Raw genomic sequence first — 24,459 nt, 5'->3', positions numbered from 1 at the left:
ACGCGCCCATGGGCCCGTGGGCGAGGACGGTGGTCAGGCCGCGCGCAGTCGTCTCCTTGGGGCCCCTCTGGGGCCGTGGGAACGGACACACTCCATGGGGCTGGTCCCGCCGAGTCGGGGGTGCCTTGCTTGGAAGCGACACGGGTTTGGGGGGCGGTTCCGGGAGGATGTGCCCGAAGGAGGGTCTGTGGAGCACAAAGTCCCGCTAGCCCGGCTGCAGTCTCCGGCGCGCGCTCGCCGCCGCTCAGCCCAGCCCCCCTCCCCAGCGGCCGAGCGGCAACGCGCAGGCCTGGGGCACAGCCCCGCCCCCGCGCGCATGCGTGTGAGGCCCTGCCCGCTCCCGCCCGCCTGCACGAGGGACGGAGCCGCGCGGGCTCCTGTCCGTGCGTGGGGCGTGATGGGCATGGGGCCTGGAGCCTGGGAGCTTTCCAAACGCTGTGGAAAAGGTTGCAACAAGAATGCAAAGGAAAAACAGTTAAAAATTTACAATTAATTAAAAAAGTTAGGGGCGCCTGGGTGGCATAGCGGTTAAAGCGTCTGCCTTCGGCTCAGGGCGTGATCCCGGCGTTATGGGATCGAGCCCCACATCAGGCTCCTCCACTATGAGCCTGCTTCTTCCTCTCCCACTCCCCCTGCTTGTGTTCCCTCTCTCACTGGCTGTCTCTATCTCTGTCAAATAAAGAAATAAAATCTTTAAAAAAAAATAAAAAAAAATAAAAAAGTTAAATGTCTATGGATTTCAAATTTTAGCCGGTCAACCTACAAGTCTATAGTTGATATCATGAGCGAGGGGGAGGGGAGGGGATGTGTCTCTGTAAGGGGATGTGGGGGCCCACAACACCCAGCACTGTAAGTGCACCTGTGTGGTTGAGAAGGATCTCTACGGATTAGACGAAACCTCCGGAGTCCCTGGACAAGGAGCAGATTGTGGTGAGACCTACCCAGCCCCCAGCACATACACCTTGTCAGTTAAGCTGTGTACCCTTCCAAAGCATACACGAAGGGGAGGGATGGGGCTTGCTTCAGGTGTGGCTGAATCCAGGAGCTTACAGAGTGTTGGGCAGTGCAGTCATCATAGCTCCGAGGTGGAGAGGAAAGATAGCATCTTCTGACCGGCCAGGCCTGGATCCTCTGAATTCTATAGTGGGAGGTGGTAGAGTCAACCTTGCTCAGTCAAATGTACTGAATATCCCAGAAAGAGGCAGCTTCCCCAAGGAAAACCGAGGCACTGTTTCCAGGGAAAGGGTCCAGATAAGGTGCTGTCCATGGGTGACTCTTAGCAACAGCCTTCACGATTTCTCCCTGTAGATCCTTTCCTTCCAACCTCACTGGCCATCATCTGTTTATGCCCTGGCCGTATTGAAGCTGGATTGTACTTACTTACTTGTCTCCAGGAAGTACAGCTCCTAGACCAAAGTAACCAGGCCCTCTCCCTGGGTCTAGCGCGTAAAGAGGGATCTACTCTCGCCCTCCTGCAGCGGGCCCCCTCCTCACAGAGCAAAGAGTTCTTGGAACTAAGGTATCCCATGTTCAGGCACCTGAGAGCTGGAATTCCCTCCCCAGACAGCCCCGGGTCTGGTGGGGGTCTGTATCTCTGCTCTGCTTTTCTTACTTGGCATGCCCTGGCCTGCCTCTGCTTGACCTGCTCATGCCCCTTCTCCCTTGTCCTTACAAGGGTCTTTCAAAGCATGGGGTACAGAGTGGGATGAGGTCTCCATGCATAGCCTCCGCAGATACCAGCATCTAGGGCAACATTAACAGCACCTTATTTTGGAGTGTAATTGTTTTTTAATTTTATGGACACCTTTCCTTTAGGGCAAGAGTTTTTAAATTTATAGTAGTGATACAAAGCTACCTTTTAAAAATTGCCATAAAACACACAAAACAAAATTTACATCTTAACCATTTTTAAGCATTCAGTGGCATTTGGTATATTCACACCGTTGTGCAACCATCACACCCATCCATCTCTGGAGCTCTTTTCATCTTGCAAAGCTGAATTTCTGTACCCATTACATAATAACTTCCCCAGCCCCCTCCCACCGCCCATTGTCACCACCACTCCACTTTCCGTTTCAATGAATTTCACTCCTCCAAATATATACATACAGATATTTATATACATACATAGGTGGAGTCACACGGTATTTGACCTTTTGTGGTTTTTTGGTTTGGTTTGGTTTGTAGTATTTGACCTTTTGTGACTGGATTATTTTACTTAGCATAATGTCCTCCAGTTTCATCCACGTTGTAGTGTGTGTCAAAATTTCTTTCCTTTTTAGGGATGAATAATACTCCATTGTATGTATACACCGCAATTTGCTTATCCAGCCATTGACGGACACGTGAATGGCTTCCACCTTTTAGCTATTGTGAATAATAGCGCTATGAACATGGGTGTATAAATATCTCTTCAGATCCTGATTTCAAGTCTTTTGCATAAATACCCAGAAGAGGGATTGCTGGATCATAGGGTAGTTCTATGTTTAATTTTTTTTTTTTAAAGATTTTATTTATTTATTTGACAGAGATAGAGACAGCCAGCGAGAGAGGGAACACAAGCAGGGGGAGTGGGAGAGGAAGAAGCAGGCTCATAGCAGAGGAGCCTGATGTGGGGCTCGATCCCACAACGCTGGGATCACGCCCTGAGCCTAAGGCAGACGCTTAACCGCTGTGCCACCCAGGCGCCCCCTATGTTTAATTTTTTAAAATGATTTATTTATTTATATGTCAGAGAGAGAGCGAGCAAGTGAACACAAGCAGGGGAAGCAGCAGGCAGCGGGAGACACAGACTTTCCATGAGCAGGGAGCCCAATATGGGACTTGCTCCCAGGACCCCGGGATCAAGACCTGAGCTGAAGGCAGACGATTAACTGACTAAACCTTCCAGGTACTCCTATGTTTAATTTTTTGAGGAGCTGCCCTACCAATTTCCACAGTGGCTGCAGCACTTACATTCCTGGGGTTCCCATTTCTCCACATCCACATCAACACTTTGGACAAACTACCTTCTAAAACATTTAAATTAAAAAATTGGATTAAAAGTATTAATAAAAGAACAGGTGGTACTTGGCTGTGACAGATCTCATGAAGGACATGTGTTGAGGCCAACTGGGGCCCAGGCTGGCCTGGGAGTGAGCCGCCCACCAGCCTCCAGCATCCCTCCTCTATGGGGCCATTTCTCTGACTCCCCCACACATGACTCTCCCTGACCCCTGCTCTCATCTCCCACCTCCTGAGAAATCCCAGGTCACCTGTAAGCCCCATCTGAAAAGCCCCTCCTCGTCAGAGCTCCAGTGGGACCAGTTGCCAGTCTGCCAGCTCCCAGGTCCTAGGAAGGGGTTCAGTCCTTCAGAAACTGATCTGACTCCTTTGGGAGCAATGTCTACCCTCCCAGGGCCATGGACAGGGGCAGCGTGTGTGTAAAGCATGCTATGTAGCACTGGGGGTGGGGGAGCTCCAGGGATCAGAGCCCAAGCTGGGTTCCTTGGGCAGTGTTGAAAGCCTCAAAGGATTGTCCAAAATTTAATCTCTTCTCCTCCTCTCTCCCTTCTCCTCTCTTCCTTTTCTTTATGAAATGGCACAGGATCTGGTCCTAGTGAGGCCCCGATCTTATTTTATTATGTGTGTTTCCCTTTTATCCCTACCCCTCACTCCCATTCCCTCCCCACAGGCAACCATATGAATGCGCTTAACGTGTATCTTTTATGTTCTCCCAAAATGTGTGGTATCCTTTATGTACATGTGCTTTCTTAATTATTCCACAGTGTTGGTTATAGATGCCGGTCTGTTTCTCACTCTTTGCATCTAGCACTATGTTGGTATTTTGTACACCGTTTTCTTATCATTTATTACATTTTATATTGAAATATACCTGTACTAAAGCGCAAAAAAAATCTTGTATATACAGCTCAACAGATGTTTAGTAAGTGAACATAGCTTTGTAACCACCATCTAGATCAAGGTGGAAAACCTTACGAGCACCCCTGAAGCTTTCCTGGGCTTCTCAGTCATTAGCACCCCATATTCTGATTTCTGTTACCATAGTTTGCCTGTTTTTGGACTTTATAGAAATAGAATCACATAACACATACTCTTTGGGATCCGTTTCTTTTTCTTTCTTTTTTCTTTTAAAGATTTTATTTATTTATTTGAGAAACAGAGCACAAGCAGGAGGAGTGACAGAGAGGGAGGGAGAAGTAGGCTTTCCACCAAGCAGGGAGCCCGATGCAGGGCTCGATCCTGGGACTCCAGGATCATGACCTGACCTGAAGGCAGATGCTTAACCAACTGAGCCCCCCAGGTGCCCCCGGTTTCTTTTTCTTGACATTATGACCGTGAGAGTCTTTCCTTCTTTGCATGTAGTGGGCGGTTACTCTTTTTCTTTGCTGTATAGTATTCCACAATCGATCTGTCCGTTTTCCTCTTGATGGGTATGTGTATTGGTTTCCATTTGGGCTGTGATGAGCAGAGCTGTTATGAAGACTCCATGTGCGTTTTGGTGGACATGTGTATGCCTCTCTGAGATTTTATGTTCTGGAATGGAGTGAGGAATGTATTTAGCTTTGGTGGGAACAGCATTTTCTGTGTAAGCTGCCCCCTCTGTAGGAGCCTCTGTAAGAGCCTCTGTTTTTGTTTCCTCCCTGGGGCTCTGTCCCTTGGAGGTCTTCGTCCATTGGCTGCTCCCACCACTGCCGCTGCTGTCAGCACCCTGCCCCTCCCTCCCGCCAAACTGGCTGCGGCTGAAACGATTATGGAAACCCAGTGCGATCCCCATGGGGCAGGTTCTCCTAGAGGAGCTGCTCACCGGTGTTCTTCACAGATCCTGAGGTCCTAAGAAAGGCTGCAGGCGAAGAGCCCTGTGGGGACATCGAGGCTGTACAAGACACATGTCTGCACGCCAGCTGAGCATTTTCATATTCATATCAGCTTTGCTGTCTCCTCCTTTTGAAGAACACAGCGACATGCCCTAGCCCTTTCACACGATGGCTATTATGGAAGGCGACAGAAGGACGGGCCCCAGGTCCCCAGAGTGCAGCTCATGCAGAGGGTATTTTAGGAAGTGCAAAGAATGTTTTTATTGTAGTCATCAAATGTTTGTTTAAATATTACCTTATTCTTTATAGCAAGTGATTTCGCTTTTCTGTGATAATAATGTCAACCATCCTTAAAAAGTGAGGTGTCGATGAGAGACTATGGACTGTGAGAGGCAAACTGAGGACTTCAGAGGGGAGGGGGTGGGGGAAGGGGATAGCCTGGTGATGGGTAGTAGGGAGGGCACGTATTGCATGGTGCACTGGGTGTTATACGCAACTAATGAAGCATCAAACTTTACATCGGAATCTGGGGATGTACTGTATGGTGATTAACACAATATAATAAAATAAAATTAAAAAAAAAAAAAGTGAGGTGTCGGCACGCCTGGGTGGCTCAGTCGGTTAAGCGACTGCTTTCGACTCAGGGCGTGATCCCAGGGTCCTGTGTATGGACTGGGTATGGCTCCCTGCTCAGCGGGGAGCCTGCTTCTCCCTCTCCCTCTGCTCCTCCCCCTGCTTGTGCTCTCTCTCTCAAATAAATAAATAAATAATTTTTTTTAAGTGAGGCATCTTAGGGAAAAATATTTAATAATAGTCGAGTGGAACACAGGTGTGGCAAAATTGTACAAGCAGTGAGCAGATGAACAAAGTGTAGCAAATGCTGGCAGAGAAGATAGTGGGTGTTTCTGAGCCAGACACCCAGGACTGGGTTCAAATCCATGGTACTGATTGTTAAGTATTCAGGAATTTTGCAAGCTGTTTGTTAAACTACTGATCCCTTGAAATTGACCATGGTGGTAGGTGATATTTACACCACCCATCCCCTCTCTCTGTCTCTGTCTCATTTTCTTATTTTCCAGAGTGTGGTTTACCAGAATGTCCCTGCTTTGACACACGTCAAATGGGTGACCTTTCCAAGCTCCTGTCCCCTCTGGGGTCAATTTTCCCCTGCAAAATGGACCTAATAACCTCTCCCTCTCTAGCTCTGCTGTGCAAATTGGATGATGGGTGCCCGGAAGCTGTAGCTACCACCGTCACTCCCTCTTTCCCTATGACTTGCCACTGGAGGCACAGGGACCCTTGAAGGGTTTGAGTGGTGGCCTGAGTGAGGACTGCAGTGCACCCCCGACCCCAACCAGACATCACCCAGAGAAGGTAGTCCTGGAGGGGTGGATGCCTAGGCTGGCCAGTGTCCTGCACACTCAGGTGCCAGGAGGTGCCCCACAGCCAGTGGGGACATGACATAATAGCATCTTATTTAGAAAAATGTACAAAACATTTGAATTGGCAGTTCCAACCTTTTCATCTTTTTTTTTTTTTAAGATTTTATTTATTCATTTGAGAGAGTGAGAGAGTACAAGCAGGGGGAGCTGCAGGCAGAGGCAGAGGGAGAAGCAGGCTCCCCTGCTGTGCAGGGAGTCCGATTCGGGGCTCAATCCCAGGACATTGAGATCATGACCTGAGCCGAAGGTAGACGCTTCACTGACCAAGCCACCCAGACGCCCCCCTTTTCATCTTGCTTAATGAAAAGCTTTGAGTATAAGAAAAAGTGGAAGAATGGCACAATGAAACACTTGTACCCCATCACCTGGGTTCAGTCATGGTCCACATTTGGTCATAAATCCTTTACCTGTCTATTGCTTTTATTTTTAGAATTTTTTTTCTGAACCATTTTATGACCCTCTGAGCTGCTCTCCTGTACGACCACGAAAAGACAATGCACTGTAATTCTTAAAACGATCCCATATCCTACCCTATTCATATGTTCCCAAACATCAGAAATATCTCCCCACCCCCACCGATTTTTTTTTTTAATCTAATGGGATCCAATGAAGGTTCTGCCTTGGATTTGGTGATGGTTCTTTTCTAGAAACTCAGCCCCAGCTCCTGCCGATTACAAGAAGTAGGTGGCTATTGGGCAACTTTGAGTTTGTGTCCCTGGCAGCCGGCACCCCTAGCAGTTCACCAGAAAATGTACTGAGTTCTGCCATTGTCTTGTCAATCCCACAAATACATCGTCGCGTACTTTTTTGGTGTAGACATGTAAATTACACTTAAATTACTGCAACTTTCCTCCTTTTTGATCTACTGGGAAGAAATGAAAGCAGCCCAGGTTCCTCTCCACTCTGGGCTGGCTAGAGGAAGGAAGCAGATGTCCTCCCCCGCTTTTCCTGGAAGCACGGCATTAGGGAAGTCGTGGCAGGGGCACTGGGAGTGTGGGCCCACTGTGCTGGCAGTCCTCCCAGCCTGGGGCCTACTGAGGTGATAGTGGGCTTGGGGTCCAGCAAGGTGTCACGGTGAAAACCCTGTCAAAAGAGGAACGAGGGGGGCGCCTGGGTGGCGCAGTCATTAAGCTCTGCCTTCGGCTCAGGGCTCGATCCCAGAGTCCTGGGATCGAGCCCCACATCAGGCTCCCCTGCTAGGAGCCTGCTTCTTCCTCTCCCACGCCCCCTGCTTGTGTTCCCTCTCTTGCTGGCTGTCTCTCTCTGTCAAATAAATAAATAAATAAATAAATAAATCTTAAAAAAAAAAAAAAGAGGCATGAGGAAAGACAAATCAGCTTGGATTTGGAACCTGTCATGGTCCAGACGCTGGGATGTAACTCTCCCTGAGGACCGGCCCCCAGGCATAGGGATTATTGGACCCATTTTGCAGATGAGGAAGCTGAAGCTCGGGAGTGAACTCTTTGCCCAGAGAACTTGCTCCAGCTAATGAGGAGTGAGCGGGGGTGCTGGGGTGGAAGCCCAGTCCCCATGGGCTCCAGGTCCCTCGCTCAGCTCCCCCCTGCTGCTGGGCGCCACGCTCAGGATTCTGACGACGTCTCAATTTCCTGGTACTTAGCCAGCCTGGGAAGCCAAAGACTCTGTCCAGGAATTCGGGTGGATCTTGGGGCCGACGCTGAGTGGGCACAAGCTGCTGGGGTGGCTGCCTTTTAGCAGGATCGAAGGCATCACTTTGCCCTTTGTCAGTTTTTGTTTGGTCAGAGTGATGAATACTGAGCCAGATCACCGAGAGAGGAGACGCCGGCTGGGCTGGGCTGAGCTGGCCTGGGCAGGGCGGCCCGCAGGTCTGACTGCTGACCCTCAGGCTGACCTGGAGTGGTGGTCCCTGAGAACCCACCTGGCAGAGGGGCCCTGGCTGTATATGGGTGGGCTCTCTGTTCATAGGCAAAAAGACGAGTACAGAAAGAGACTCTTTTGGAAGGCTGCAGGTGAAGGCAAGGTGGCAGGGCTCAGTGGCAAGGCTCAGAAAGGACAGCACCCAGCAGATTCTGGGGATCTGGGCAGCTGGAACAGAAGAGTGACTTCCTCAGGGCTGAAACAGTGTTGCTTTCCTCTGGAAAGAAAGCATCTGACCTGTCTAGGTTGAGACAGGTGCCCACACCTTGATCCTAGAAACACAAGGCACCTTGGCTGTCAGCCTGTCTAGGGAGCATCTGATGGAGGAGGATAGCACCCAAGAGCGGACGTAGCCCAGTGAGCATGGGAGGCAAGGACAGCTCTGTCTGCTCCAGGGAACCCACATGGGCTGCCTGGTCCCCCTTCCTGCCAGGTGAACCCCGCTGGTTTCTTTCACAAACAGAGGTGGGATTCCAGACCTCTCTCTTCGGACACGTCATGGGGAACTATGCTGCTCCCAGTTGCTTTGCGGCCGGCGAAGAGACTGACAGTGAGGGCTCAGCAGCTTCTCTCCAGCCAGCAGCATGGGGATTCAGGTGGAACAAGGCAACGTAAGCTGCCAGCCCAGAGCTGACACCAGCCTTCCTGCTGCTTTTAGACCAACACTCCACACAAGAACAAGAAAACAAACTATGTGCCCAAGGATGTTTATCGCAGCCTTAGCTAAAGAGGCAAAAAGTTGGAAGTAAGCTCATTTATTTGTGAAGCAAATTATGGCACAACAAATTTGAGGATGATTATGCAGCTATTAATATGTCAAACAAGCTGTGGCGATGGGAAGGACACTTATGATGTACTGTTGAGTGCGGACACAGAATAGAAAATAAAGCTCTGGCTGTCACTCTGTGAAATAAGTCCACATATGTGAACAAGGCCAAGAACAAACTAGCAAGAGGAAAAGAGTTTGGTTTATATGGGAGGATTATGGGTGACTGTTTTTACTTTCTTTTTTTGTCCCCCCAAAATGCAGTGTTCTTTTTGCAAATATAACAAAGCTCTCTCTGGTGATCCATCAGGAGACCACTGAGGAACGTATTTGAGGCAGTAGGACTGTGGCAGGTAGAGCCGAGGGTAGGGAGATTGAGTGTTATGGGGGGTCAGGCTGGTAGAATTAGGGGGGCCCTCAGTCAAATTCTCCTTTATAGGCCTAATACTCTGTATATATTTAATGATTCTATCCCCATCTCTTGGGGAAAACATAGACATAAACTCGGCCTATTGAATGTATGCACTGTTGCTAAAAAGAAATCTCACATTATGGCAGCACGTGGGATATGAATGATGGCGATGTTCCTGTAAGAAGTCCTTGTTCAAAAGTTATGCCAGCTTGTTGTCCACAATAGCTAAACTGTGGAAGGAGCCGAGATGCCCTTCAACAGATGAATGGATAAAGAAGATGTGGTCCGTGGAATATTACAATGGAATATTACTCAGCCATCAGAAAGGATGATTACCCAACATTTGCATCAACATGGATGGGACTGGAGGGGATAATGCTAAGTGAAATAAGTCAAGCAGAGAAAGACAATTATCATATGGTTTCACTCATTTGTGGAACATAAGAAATAGCAGGAAGATCGGTAGGAGAAGGAAGGGAATAATGAAGAGGGGGTAAACAGAAGGGGGAATGAACCAGGAGAGACTGTGGACTCTGGGAAACAAACTGAGGGTTTCAGAGGGGAGGGTGGTGGGAGGATGGGCTAGCCTGCTGATGGGTCTTAAGGAGGGCACGTATTGTGTGGAGCACTGGGTTTATACCCAAGTGATGAATCATGGAACACTACATCAAAAACTAATGATGACGGCCCGCAGGTGACTAACATAACAAAAAATTTTTTTAAAATTAAAAAAAAAAGTTGGGGCGCCTGGGTGGCACAGCAGTTAAGCGTCTGCCTTCGGCTCAGGGCGTGATCCTGGCGTTATGGGATCAAGCCCCACATCAGGCTCTTCCTCTGTGAGCCTGCTTCTTCCTCTCCCACTCCCCCTGCTTGTGTTCCCTCTCTCGCTGGCTGTCTCTATCTCTGTCAAATAAATAAATAAAATCTTAAAAAAAAATTAAAAAAAAATTTACGCCAGCTTGTTGTTCTGGAAACAGAGGGGCCAGCCCATTATCCCCACTGCAGTCACAGTTGGATCTCATTCCTGTCATCATTTTTGTCCCAGGAGAAGTTACAAAAAGTGGGGAATACAACTCCCCAGTGAAACATATGCCCCTTGGTGGGTAAGAATCTCCTAAGAAAGATTGGCGTGGGAGTAGCCAGATCTGCTCAGAAATATGAAAAAAAGAATTCTTACAAGAGATCTTATCTGTGGAGGATGAAGGCCCATGAGGAATGCAGGATACTGTATGCCAGTGTGGGGGAGGGGGGCAGATGATGTGAGGGATCACTCAGTGGGCATCCATCCACCCATCTATCCACTCATCCACACACATATCCATCCATTCATCCATCCACTCATCCATCCATTCATCCATCCACCCATTCACCCATTTATCCACCTGTTCATCCCCCCCAACCATTCATCCATCCATCCATCCATCCATCCATCCATCCATCCATCCACCCATCCAACCATCTTCCCATTCACACACCTATCCATCCACCCATCCACCCGCTGACCCATCCACCCACTCATTCTCTCAGCATATTTATTGGGCATCAGTTCTAGGCACATGGAATACCTAAGCAAACAATCAAATATCCCCACCCTCAGGAAGCATTCCAGCCAAGATGCCTTTCTGGCCAGTATGCTGGGATGGAAGGTCAGTGTTACCACATCTTCCCCTTCCTCCTGCCCACATGGGATCATAAGCATGGAAACCACAACCAAGGGTGGTGGAGAAGCAAGGGTGAAGGAGTGTGGGTCTGAACCCTCTGCCTTCTGCATTTCTTTGTTTAAACCATAGTGTGAAAGAGTTCCCATTATTTGCATCTGAATGAAGCCCTACCTGACATATATATATACATATATGTATATATATATGGGGAGAGAGAGAGAGAGGGAGGGAGAGAGAGAGAGAGGGAGAGAGAGGGAGGGAGAGAGAGGGAGAAAGGGAGGGAGAGAGAAGAGGGGGCACAGAAAAACTTTATTCCTGGGCTCTGGGTGTCTTGGCATCCTGAAATATCCCTCATACAGTTCATTTTAAAAGATTCCCAAATTAAGCCCTGCCTAGAGAACGGAGCTCCTCCTGACGGAGGGAACACAACTCTAAGAATGAGGGAAGAATTGGGGATTTGGGTTATGAGCGAAGAGGGAAGTTTGAGGAGGGCCCTGCAGCAGGCGGGTGGCCCTGTAGTCACTGGGTGGTATGTACTAGTTGGAGCCATTTTAGTGGCAAGAATCAGAAATCCAACTCAATATGGAGGAGAATTTTATATATAGTCACTTATGAAAAGTCCGGGGGTTGCCCAGGCACAAGGAATCTAGGAGGTCAAGTTATCAGAGTTGGGATTCCTCTGACTCCCTCTCGACCTTGTTTTCCTTCATTCGTTCTCAGGTGGGCTCTCCCCATATGGGTGCAAGATAACTCCCAGCAGATTCAGGGAATACATTCTATTCTGTTTTTTCAGAATCCCAAAAGGGCACAGCAGGAGAGAAAGTCCTTTTCTTCCTCAGTGGGCTTTCCATTTCATATTCTGAGTCTCATTGGTCCACCTCACGTCATGAGTTCAACACTAAGCCAGCCACTGTGACCAAGGGGATAAAATGCTCTGACTGGCCAGATCTTACCATATGCTTACCCCTGGAGGCAGATGGAGTCTCCTTGACCCAACCCTGTGGACTGAGAATGAAGATGCTGTATAATAAAAAAATAAATATTTGGTCTTTGCGCCTGGTTCCTGGCACATGGCTCCTAAAACCATTGATATCTGAAGAGTGGTAGAATGTCTATTTTTAAAAAAAGATGTATTTATTTATTTAGTTCTTTTTTTTTTTAAAAAAGATTTTATTTATTTATTTGACGGAGAGAGACAGCCAGTGAGAAAGGGAACACAAGCAGGTGGAGTGGGAGAGGAAGAAGCAGGCTCCTAGCGGAGGAGGCTGATGTGGGGCTCGATCCCATAACGCCGGGATCACTCCCGGAGCCGAAGGCAGACGCTTAATGACTGCGCCACCCAGGCGCCCCTATTTATTTAGTTCTTAAAGATTTCATTTATTTGAGAGAGAGAGAGAGTGAGAGACAGAGCACGAGCAGCGGGAGGGGCAGAGAGAGAGGGAGAAGCAGACTCACCGCTGAGCAGGGAGCCCGATGCAGGGCTCGATCCCAGGACCCTGAGATCATGACTGAGCTGAAGGCAGACACTTAACCAACTGAGCCCCCCATGCGCCCCTATTTTTTCATTTTAGGGAGACAGCTAATGAGTGGAAGTGGCAGAGAGGAAGGCAGAGGGAGAGGGAGAGAGGAATCTTAAGAAGACTCCCCACTGAGCATGGAGCCTGACCTGGGGCTTGATCCCATAACCCTGAGATCACGACTGAGCTGAAAACAAGAGTCAGATGTTTAATTGACTAAGCCACTCAGGCACTCCTGGTAGAATGTCTTTTGTATGTTAAGGAGATGAGGTGGCTGGGGGCCCCTAGACAGCTTCAGGGTGGGGGCTGGTTGCCAGAGAGACCAAAGCGTGTTTAGAAGGTTGGAATTTTCAGCCCCACCCTTTCAACCTCCAGGGAAGATTGAGTTAATCACCAATGGCCAATGATTCTATCAGTCATGCTTACATATCAGAACCTCCATTAAACTCCTAAATAACAGAGTGTGGAGAGCTCCCAGGTGGGTGAGCACATCGGGGTGTTAGAAGGGTAGTGCACCTAGAGAGGGCATGGAAGCTCTGCACACATCCTCATTTCTTGCCCTATGCATTTTTTCCATTTGGCTGTTCCTGAGTTATAACCTTTATAATAAACTGGTAATAGTATACTCCCAGTCCTATGAGTCATTCTAGCAAAATATTAAACCTGAAGAGAGATGTTGTGGGAACCCCTGACTTTGTAATCAAGTGGGATTGAAGTGCAGGTGACCTGGGGAGTCTGTTACTTCTGACTGGCATCTGAAGTGGGGACAGTCTTGTGTGACTGAGCCTTGGACTTGTGGAGCCTGATGTTAAGTCCAGGTAGTTAGTGTCAGAATTGAATTGGATTATAGGACACCCAGTTGGTGTCAGAGTTGGTTGGAGTCCAGAGAGTTGAAGAATTGGTTATTGGTGTGGAAACACACACACACACACACACACACACACACACACAGAGGGGCTTACCAAAGATTCACTTACAAGCATACAGGACACAGATCTGGGCAGGGACAATAATAGATGCACATGGATTCCTTACCTGTGACCAGAGGTAGGCTTGCTCTTATCCTACGCACAGAGTCAGGCTGTTCTCCAGCACCAACCTAGGGACACATCCAAGAGGAGCTCAGGCTGGGAGGGGTCAATTAAGATGCTTTGGGCTGCAAGTAATGAAAGCCTTGACTTAAACTGACTCACTGGAGAAGGAAATCTGGAGGAAAAGGAGGTCCTGGGCAGGCTGTCCTGCATGGGCTTTGTCCCCAGGCTGTCTTCTCTCCCAGCTGTAGATGGATGCCAGTGGTAACTGGAACAACATATTTCCTTGTTTCTGCTGGGTGGGGAGACAGAAAACATTCTCTCAACCGTAGAATAAAAATCCTCATCCTCGGCCAATTGTGGTGACCTGCACAGTTGCCCCTGGACAAATAAGGTTAACAAGGAAATGCCAAAGCCCATTGGGTTAAGCCTGGGTCCTGACGGGAAAGGGAGGTAGGATTACATCATTGCTTTGACTGATGGTTTGCTTGCACTAACTTCATGGAGGAAGGGGATGTCTGTAAGGGGGAGGGGTGAGTTCTGGGTAGGTACTCTCAGTGCCGAGCTGCTGCTGCTTGACGCTGCTCTGACATGTCAAAGAGAGCTCCTTGCCTTCCCTTCTCTCCCCTTCTTCTCTGCCTCTTCTGTTTCTCTTCCATTTCAGCCTCTCTCTCCCCACCACTCGATTCTTCCACTTCCTGCTTCCTTTTTTGCCTTCTCCTGTTTTCCAACTCTACTCCACATGCCTGTTCCATAGTGTAATTTTAATCATGTATATATTTCGCCTTAGCATTGGCTACATTGGTTTGGGCAGGTGGCTCTACCTCTTTTAAGCCTCGAGTTCTTTATCTTTAAAATAAGGGAATTAATATTGATCTCACATGGTACTTGGGTGTGTTGAAATTTGTATTTTTGGGTTCTGATGCTGGGCAAGATGAAGTAAGACCACTACCATCTGATGACACAGATTACAACTAAGAACTCTCAACAAAGTAAACAAGTAACCAACTGAGGACTGTGACCTGTTAACAATGGCAGAGAAGAACCAAAACTCAAAGAACGACCTGTCATGAGGGTGAGGTTCCCAGTTTCTCTTTTTCTCTCCGGTTTCCCAGTTTTGAATAGAGGTCAGCTCCAAGATAGAATGTGCAGAGAAACCATCTCTCTAGCCAGAGGAACGGGATAGGGGCCTCTGCAAGACAAAGTGTGTGTGGGAAAATCCTTGAGCTCACTTTATTTCATCTTTTGTTTTCTCTCTTGCCCCTGCCCTGAGGACAGCCCCAGCCGCAGGGCTACACTCTGGTACCAGCAGCACCAACACTACAACTCTGAGAGGGAACCCATGTGAGCCAGAGAATATGCGGTGAATCCTAGAGAGAAGAGAATCGGAGAGGGATTCCTAATTCTGTAGGTGAGCCGACATAAATCCCAGGCGAACCTCCAAGCTGCACAGAAGAGATCCAAAGCAGTATGGCAAAGTTTTTTTTTTAAAGCTCTTATTTTGAAATAATTATAGATTCATAGGAGTGTACCCTTCACCCAGCTCCCCCAATGGTATACCTTAAATAATTGTAGTGCAGTATCAAAACTAGGAAATTGAAAGTGGTACAATATTATTAACCACACTATAGACTTTATGCAGATTTCCCCAGCTTTCACGTGCACTGTGTGTGTGTGTGTGTGTGCAGTTCTATGCAATTTTATCCCATGTATGGATTTGTGTAACCAACACCATAGTCAAGACACAGAATGGCCCCATTGGCCAAATAGACCCTCCAGCTGCCCCTTTACTGTTGTACCCACGCCCATCCCCTTCCCTGTCTTCTGGCAATCACTAACCTTGTCTCCGTTTCTGTAGTTTCGTCCTTTTGAGAATGTCATATAAATGGAATCATACAGTACATAACCTTCTAAGATTGGCTTTTCCCACTAAGTGTAATTCCTATGAGATCCATCCAGATTGTGTCATGTATCGATAGTCTGTTCCTTTTTATCATTGAGTAATATTCTATCGAATGGTTGTGCCAGAGTTCTTTTTTTTTTTTAAAGATTTTATTTATTCGACAGAGATAGAGACAGCCAGCGAGAGAGGGAACACAAGCAGGGGGAGTGGGAGAGGAAGAAGCAGGCTCATAGTGGAGGAGCCTGATGTGGGGCTCGATCCCATAACGCCGGGATCACGCCCTGAGCCGAAGGCAGGCGCTTAACCGCTATGCCACCCAGGTGCCCCGTGCCAGAGTTCATTTAACAGTTTACCTGAGGAAAGGCATTTGGGTTATTTCTAGTTTGGCGCTATTCTAAATAAAGCTGCCGTGAACATTCATGTACAGGTTTTTGTGTGAACATAAGTTTTCATTTCCCTGAGATAAATGCCCAAGAGTGCAATTGCTGGGTCATATGGTAACTGCATAGTTTTTTAAAAAAAAAAAAAAAAAAACAACTGTTAAGCTTTTTTCCAAAGCAGCTGTACCATTTCACATTCCCACCAAGCAAAGCCTTTGAAAACTAAGGTGATATTGGATCTACTAGTGACAGAGATGAGACAAAACTTGTGGTCTGAACCCAATCAGGATTGCTTGATTGTTAAAACCACCATAACAAAATTCATCCTCCGAAGGATTTTATAGTACCGGGCATCTCACAATATGATATTTAAAATGTCAAGGACACCATACAAAATTTATTCAGGTATCAATAACAAGGAAAATGTGACCAATTCTCAATTAGAAAGACAACCAACAAAAGATGTCAACCCCCAGATAACTCAGATGTTTAAGCAGCTATCAGAACTATGCTCTAGGAGGTTAAAGTAAACACTCTTGGAAAAAAATGGAAAGATAGGTATTCTCAGCAGAAAAATAGAAACAGCCAAATGGAGATTTTAGAACCAAAAGATTACAGTTTTTGAATTAAAAATTCACTGAATGGGATATGTGGCAAAAGGGAGATGACAGAAGAAATAGTGGAGTTCATGGTAGACCACTAGAAATGATCGGATTTGAACAATACAGAGAAACAGAAAGTGAAAACAAAAGAATCCTGAGGGATCATAGGATGATATTAAAAGGTTCATGATTCATGTTATTGGAGTCTCAGGAAGAGAGGAGGAAGTAATGGGTATAGAAAAAAAATTAAAGAAATAATGGCTGAAAGTTTCCCAAATTTGATGAAAGACAACATTTACAGATTCAAAAACCTCAGCAAGTATCAATAGGATAAACTCAAAGGAAACGACACTCAAATACGTCGTAACCGAGCTGATGCAAACTAAAAATAAGGAGCAAATCTTGTATGCTGCATTAATGGATTGGAAGAACTAATATTGTTAAAATGTTCATTCTATCCAAGGCCATCTGTAGATTAAATGTATTCCCTATCAAAATTCAAATGGCATTTTTCACAGAAACAGAAAAGCAATCTGAAAATTTGTGTGAACCCACAAAAGACCCTGAATATCCAAAGCAATTGTGAGAAAGGACAAAGCCGGAGGCATCACACTTCCTGATTTCAAACTATATTACAAATCTATAGTAATCAAAACAATATGGTAGTGGCATAAAAACAGACACATAAACCAATGGAACAGAATCAAGAATCCAGAAACAAACTCCCTCATACACGGTCAACTAATATTTGATATGGGAGCTAAGAATATTCAATGGGGAAAGATAGTCTTTTCAATAAATGGTGTTTGGCAAATTGGATATTCATATGCAAAAAGATGAAATTGGACTCCTGTACTATACAACTTACGGAAATTAACTTGAAATGGATTAAAGACCCAAATATAAGACCTGAAACTGCACAACTCCTAGAAGAAAACATAGGAAAAATCTTCTTGACATGGGTCTTTGCAACAGTTTTTTGGATATGACACCAAAAGTACAAGCAACAAAAGCAAAAATAAGCAAGTGGGAATACATCAAATTAAAAAGCTTCTGCAAAGCAAAAGAAACACTCATCAAATGAAAATGCATCCTATGGAATGGGAGAAGTTATTTGCAAACCATACATTTGATAAGGGGCTAAAATATATAAGAAACTCATACAACTCAATAGCAAAACAAAAACAAAACAAAAGAACCCCAAATACTCAAATTTAAAAAATGGCCCGAGGACCTGAATAGACATTTTCCCAAAGACATACAAATGGCCAACAGGTACATGAAAAGGTGATCAACTTTACAATCATCAGGGAAATGCAAATCAAAACCACAAGGGGATCTCACTTCACACCTACTAGAATGGCTATTGTAACAAAAGGCAAGGGATAAGTGTGGTTGAGGATATGGAGGACTTTTGGTGGGACTGTGAATTGATGTAGCCACTATGGAAAACAGTATGGAGGCTCTTCAAAAACTTCGATTAAATTCCAAAATAGAACTACCATATGATACAGAAATCCCATTTCTGCGTATATATCTGAAGGAAATGAAATCAGTATCTCTAAGAGATATCTGCATTGCCCCCCACCACGTTCACTGCAACATTATTCACGATAGCCAAGACATGGAAACAACCAAAATGTCCATTGAAGGATGAATGGATAAAGAAAATGAAGTATATATATAGAGAGAATAGAATATTATTTAGCCATAAAGAAGGAAATCTTGCTCTTTTTTTCCCCTTGTTGTTAAGTGGGCTCCACACTGCCCAATATGTGGGGCTTGAACTCATGACCCTGAGATCAAGACTTGAGCTGAGGTCGAATTGGATGCTTAACTGGCTGAGCCACCCAGGTGCCACAATCTTCCTTCTTTTGACAATATGGATGGACCCTGAAGACATTGTGCTAAGTGAAATAAGTCATACAGAGAAAGTAAAAAACCATATGATACACAAAAACCATATGTGGAATTGAAAAAAGCTGAACTCCTAGAAACAGAATGGTAGTTACCAGGGGTGGGAGGAAATGGGAAGATGTTGGTCAAAGGGTACAAACTTTCAGTTATAAGGTGAATAAGTTTTAGGGACTTAATGTACAACCCGATGATGACAGTTAGCAGTACTGTGTTATAGTCTAGCCAGTTCCTAAGAGAGCAAATATTAAATGTTCTCACCACATACACATGCACAAACAGTAATTATGTGGGGTAACGGATGTGTTAAGTAACCTTGTGGTAATCACTTCATAAAATACATGCGTATCAAATCATCACGTTGTATACCTTAAGCTAACATAATGTTATATGTCAAGTGTTTCAATAAAATTGGGGAAAAAAAGAAATGCATTCTAGAAAATAGCCAGAGAAAGACAGCACATTACATACAGAGGCACCAAAATTCTAATGATTGTGGATTGTTCATCAGAAACCATGGAGGCCAGAAGACAGTGAGGCAACATCTTTAAAGTGCTGAAGGAAAGGGGCGCCCGGGTGGCTCAGGAGGTTAAGCGTCTGACTCTTGATTTCAGCTCGGGTCTTGATCTCAGGGTCAGGAGTTCAAGCCCTGCGTTGGGCTCCCAGCATGGATCCTACTTAAAAAAAAAAAAAAAAAAAAAGAGTGCTAAAGGGAGGTAACTATCAATCTGGAATTCTGTACCCAGTGAAAATATCCTTTAGGAATGATGCTGAAATCAAGATGTGTCTCAGGAAACCAAGATTTGTCACCAGCAGAAATACAATAAAAGAAATGCTAAAAGAAGTTCTTTGGGTAGAAGAGAAAGGAGACCAGAGGGAGACAGGGACTTCAGGAATGAGGGAAGAAATATGTGCACGAAAAAGAGGTCTGTGAGCACACAGCAAGATGGCAGATATCTGCCTGCAAGCTAAGAATAGAATCTTACCAGAAACAAAAGCAACTGTCACCTTGGTTTTAGATTCCTAGCCTGTGAGAAAACAAATTTTACTGTTTAAACCACTCAGTCTATGTTTTTTTGCTATGGCAGCCTGAAAAGGCTAGTATAAGCGCCTATTTCCCCATAAACTTGACAAGTTGTTAAGAGTGTGTTGCCAATATTATGGGTGAAAAATATGTTGTTGTGACTTTAATTTGCAATTCTCTTATCATGAATGAGAATGTGTACTGTTGCATACATTTAAGGGCCTCTCATTCCTCCTTTTTGTGTATGAATTGTTTGTTCATTCTTTGTCCATTTTTCTGTCGAAATGTTTGGTCTTATTCTTCTTTATTTCTAGGAATGCTTTATTGGGATAAGTAATAAGGGGATGATTCACCTTAGGAGCAAAATCTAAAAAGGCACTCACCTAAGGGTTGGGCAAGGGGGATTTCTCTTACTTTTTTGCAACCTTATATATGTATTTATCAGCTATTGAGAGAAGTATGTTAAAGTCTGCCTCTATGACTTTGGATTTCTCTTTTTTTTTTCAAGTTTTGCTTTTTATATTTTGAAGCTGTGTTATTGGATTCATATGGATTTTGAGTTGTGATACTTTGCTGTTGAATTATTTAATATTTGTGTCCCCTCCAAATTCATATGTTGAAATCCTAACCCCCAAAGATGGTGGTATTAAGCGGTGGGGCATTTGAGAGTTGCTTAAGTCAGAGTGTGGAGCCCTCATGAATAGGATTAATGTCTCACAAAAGAGGCTCCAAAGGGATTTCTTGCCCCTTCTACCATGTGGGGACACAGTGAGAAGGCACCATCTATGAACCCAGGAGGGGGATTTCACCAGAAGGTAACCATGCTGGTGCCTTGATCTTGGACTTCCCAGGCATAAATTTCTGATTGTTTATAATCTTCCCAGTTAGTGTTATTTTGTTATAGTAGCCTGAATGGATTTAGACATTATATAATGTCTCTTTTTACCTTTACTGATGCTTTTTGCCTTACCTCCTAAGTCTGATATTAGTAGAGCTAGACCAAATTTCTTTTGGTGAGTATTTGCTTAATATATCTTTGTCTGCCATTTTAATTTCAACCTTTTAGTCTCCTTATATTTAAGGTTTATTTCTTTAAATCAGTATAAGGCTGGATTTTTAAAAATCAAGTCTGACAATTACAATCTTTTACTTGGAATATTTAGCTCATTCATATTTGTGTATAATTGTGTTGATATTGACCACCTTATTAATTTTTCTCTTTGACCCACTTGTTTTATATTTCTTTTTCTCTTTTCTATCGTCTTCTTTTGGACTAATTAAATCTTCTTGATTATTTCATTTTATATTAGCTATATTTCTTCATCATTCTAGGTTTAGAGACCACAACAAACATTCTTGTTACAAATACAACAAATTAATACTTTTTACCATTTCTTAATATAAAATGTTACTTTTTTTACCATTTTTCTATTAATGCTAGATGCTTAAAATATTTCAATTCCAGGGGTGCCTTGGTGGCTTGGTTGTGTCTGACTCTTGGTTTCGGCTCAGGTCTTGATCTCATGGGTCTTGGGATCAATCCCTGTGTCAGCCTCTGTCCTCAGCAGTGAGACTGCTTGAAAGATTCTCTCCCTCTGCCACTCCCCACTCACTCTCTCTCAAAATAAATGGATAAATCTTTAAAACAAAACATTTCCATTCCATAGACTCTTTCTGGATTTTGCAATACAGTTGGTATGTGTTTGATTTCTGCATGCATTTTTAAACCCCACATGACATTGCTATTACTGTTTTGTATAGTCACTACCTAGTCAATATTCATTCATTTTAACCCAAATATTTACCCTATTTGTACTTTCCATTCTTTTCTTGAATTCTGTAATTCTCTGTAGGATTACTTTTCTTCTGTTTTAAGAATTTAAAAAAAAGGCTTTTTAGATTTTATTTATTTGACAGAAAGAGAGAGAGAACAAAGAGTGTGGTGGGGTGGAAGGAGAGAGAGAGAGAAGCAGACTCCGAGCTGAGCAGAGAGCCTCATGCTGGGGCCATCCCAGGACCCTGGGATCATGAACTGAGCTGAAGGCAGATGCTTAACTAACTGAGCCACCCAGGCGCTCCTGTTTTAAGAATTTTTTTGAGGTTTTTGGTTTTATGATAAGTTCACCGACAGTGAATTCTTTCTGTTTTTATGTGTTTGAGAAGTCTTTATTTCCTACCATTTTAACAAAGATTTTATTTGTTTGTTTATTTATTTTAGAGAAAGACAGCGTGAGCGGGGATAGAGGGAGAGGGGGAGAGTGAGAGGGAACCTCAAGAAGACTTCCCACTGAGTGAAGAGCCCTTCTTGGGACTGGATCTCATGACCCTGAGATCATGATCTTAGCTGTAATAGAGTTGGAGGCTTAATTGACTGAGCCACCCAGGCACTCCTATTTCCTTCCGTTTGAAGGAGATTTTCTCTGGCTCTGAAAGTCTAGGTTAGTAATTATTCTGTTTCAATGTTTTAAAGATGTTGTTTCATTATATTCTGGTTTACATCATATCTTTTTTTTTAAGGATTTTATTTATTTATTTGACAGAGATAGAGACAGCCAGTGAGAGAGGGAACACAAGCATGGGGAGTGGGAGAGGACGAAGCACTCCTAGCCGAGGAGCCTGATGTGGGGCTCGATCCCATAATGCTGGGATCACACCCTGAGCCGAAGGCAGACGCTTAACCGCTGTACCACCCAGACGCCCCTGGTTTACATCATTTCTGTTGAGAAGTCAGCCATCAATCTTAATTTTGTTTCTTTGAAGGTAACATATCCTTTTTCTTTGGATGTTTTTAAGATTTCCACTTCTTTCCCTTTGGTTTTAACATTCTTACTATAATGTGCCTGAGTGTGGTTTTCTTTCTATTTATCTTGCTGGGGTTTGCAGTGTTACTTCAATCTGTGCTTTGATGTCTTTAATCAATTTTGGAAAATTCTCAGCAATTATCTCTTCAAATATTGGTTCTGCTCCACTTCTCTCTCCTTACTCTATGGGACTCCAATTCTCATGTTTTACTTTCATTCCTGTATTCCACATATCTCTCACACTCATTTCTGTATTTTCTTTCATTAAAAAAAATCTCTACTTCAATTTGGATATTTTCTATTTGTGGTAACTTATCTCCATGGTGTCCATCATTAATTATTTCTTGCCCTGAAAACTAAGATATTTCTCCATTAAGAACTAAACTCTGGGGTGCCTGGATGGCTTAGTTGGTTAAACATCTGACTCTTGATTTCGGCTCACGTCATGATCTCAGGGTTGTGAGATCCAGCCCTGTGTTTGGCTCTGTGCTGGGCATGGAGCCTGCTTAAGATTCTCTCTCTCTCTCCCTCTCCCTTTGTTCCCCCTACCCTGGATCCCCCCTCTCATAAAAAAAAAAGAATTAAAATCTATTCCTCCTCCTTTCTTGCATCTGTTCTGGGTTTAGAACCCACCTGATGGGGCGCCTGGGTGGCACAGCAGTTAAGTGTCTGCCTTCGGCTCAGGGCGTGATCCTGGCATTCGGGGATCGAGCCCCACATCAGGCTCTTCTGCTATGAGCCTGCTTCTTCTTCTCCCACTCCCCCTCCTTGTGTTCCCTCTCTAGCTGGCTGTCTCTATCTCTGTAAAATAAAAAAAAATTTTTTTAAAAATTAAAAAAAAAAGAACCCACCTGAGCAACTGAATGCAGTGGAAGTAATATTCTGGGACTTTTGAGGCTAGGTCATAAGAAATCAGGTACTTTCTCACTGTGGAGCAATCCAGCCACCATGCAAAAAGCCTGATTACCCTGAGATTGCCATGACCTGAGGAGTTTTGAGCTAATCATAATAGAGGACGACCATAGGTCTCCAGTTAATAGTCTCAACTGAGCTCAGCCTTACTGTCATTACCCCCACCAATGTGCTAGTCATGTGAATGAGTTTGAGATGACAGAAAATAGATATTGGTCTCTACCTCTGGTTCCTGGAACAGAGCTCCTGAAACCTTTATAATTTCCTCAGTGATAAGAATACTAGGAATATCTCTTGTTTTAATATTTGTACTTCCCCATGGCTCTGCTCATTGCTCTGGGTGCAGACCTCACTTGTAAGGTCACACACCTTCTCAGATTTGGAAACCCGACCCCTACCTCCCACAGTGAATGACTGTAATTCGTTGTTTGAAAATGCTTGAATGGAATTTTATGATTTGGCTTTAGAAATGATTTTTTAAAAATTATTTATTTATTTATTTATTTGACAGAGATAGAGACAGCCAGCGAGAGAGGGAACATAAGCAGGGGGAGTGGGAGAGGAAGAAGCAGGCTCATAGTGGAAAGAGCCTGATGTGGGGCTCGATCCCATAATGCCGGGACCACGCCCTGAGCTGAAGGCAGACGCCCAACTGCTGTGCAATCCAGGTGCCCCTAGAAATGATTTTTAAAATTAAAATTTTAAATCAAAGTTTGTCTTGAAAATAATTCACAGTGTTAAAGGCTTTATAACAGCAGCCAGTCATCCCTTGTCTTCCCTCCCCTGTTTTTTCCCACCCCGCAGTGGCACTCTGGACTGATGGTTAGGATGGTCACCCCTGCCAGCCTTCTTTCAGTGCCGGGCTTTTCCTGGAGCCCGGAGCCTCTGCTCACTGCAGTCAGTCCTGGATGCTCTCTTGACACTGCCCCTTTGTCTCCCTAGGACTTCCCTTGTTTTCCCTCTGCGTTGGATCCTACAATGGCTGACCCTCATCATCTTTCTTGATTTATTTCTTCATTCTGGTGCACATCTCTTGCAGCAGAATATATCCTGATGATGCTAAGTCTTGGCGAGGATTTGGGGGCTCCTGAACCCTGTTGCAGAAGCACACTCTGGTACCATCATTCTAGAAAGCAATATTGCAATATTCTGTGAAATTGAGAATATACAGATCCTGTCCAGTAATCCCACGTGCAGGGAAATCTCCCACAGCTAGAAATTGGAAGCCCTCTCCCCTCAGATTCTCAGATATATGCTCTCTCCCTATGTGTATTAAATTTTAAAAAATTAACTTCATTCTTGAATAGGTAAACTTTTGGCATGGCACTGAGGCTGAAAATCTTCCTTTGTTCACTCAGTTAGCTAGTATTATTAGGTTTTT

The 24,459-nt window shown here is 44.8% G+C and overlaps 1 long non-coding RNA gene across 1 annotated transcript; it reads right to left on the bottom strand.

Annotated features, from left to right (window-relative positions):
* Positions 1 to 4,270: 4,270 nt before the first annotated feature.
* On the bottom strand, positions 4,271 to 13,843 carry LOC109490966. Its single transcript, XR_002144345.2, has 3 exons — positions 13,705 to 13,843; positions 13,547 to 13,610; positions 4,271 to 4,536 (listed from the first exon to the last, which is right to left on the bottom strand). It is a non-coding gene; the product is annotated as an uncharacterized LOC109490966 (long non-coding RNA).
* Positions 13,844 to 24,459: the final 10,616 nt, after the last annotated feature.

Source organism: Ailuropoda melanoleuca, chromosome 3 (genome assembly GCF_002007445.2).
Source record: "Ailuropoda melanoleuca isolate Jingjing chromosome 3, ASM200744v2, whole genome shotgun sequence".
NCBI lineage: Eukaryota > Metazoa > Chordata > Mammalia > Carnivora > Ursidae > Ailuropoda > Ailuropoda melanoleuca.
The sequence above is the reverse complement of the archived record's forward strand: the minus strand, read 5'-3'. Positions and strand labels throughout refer to the sequence as shown.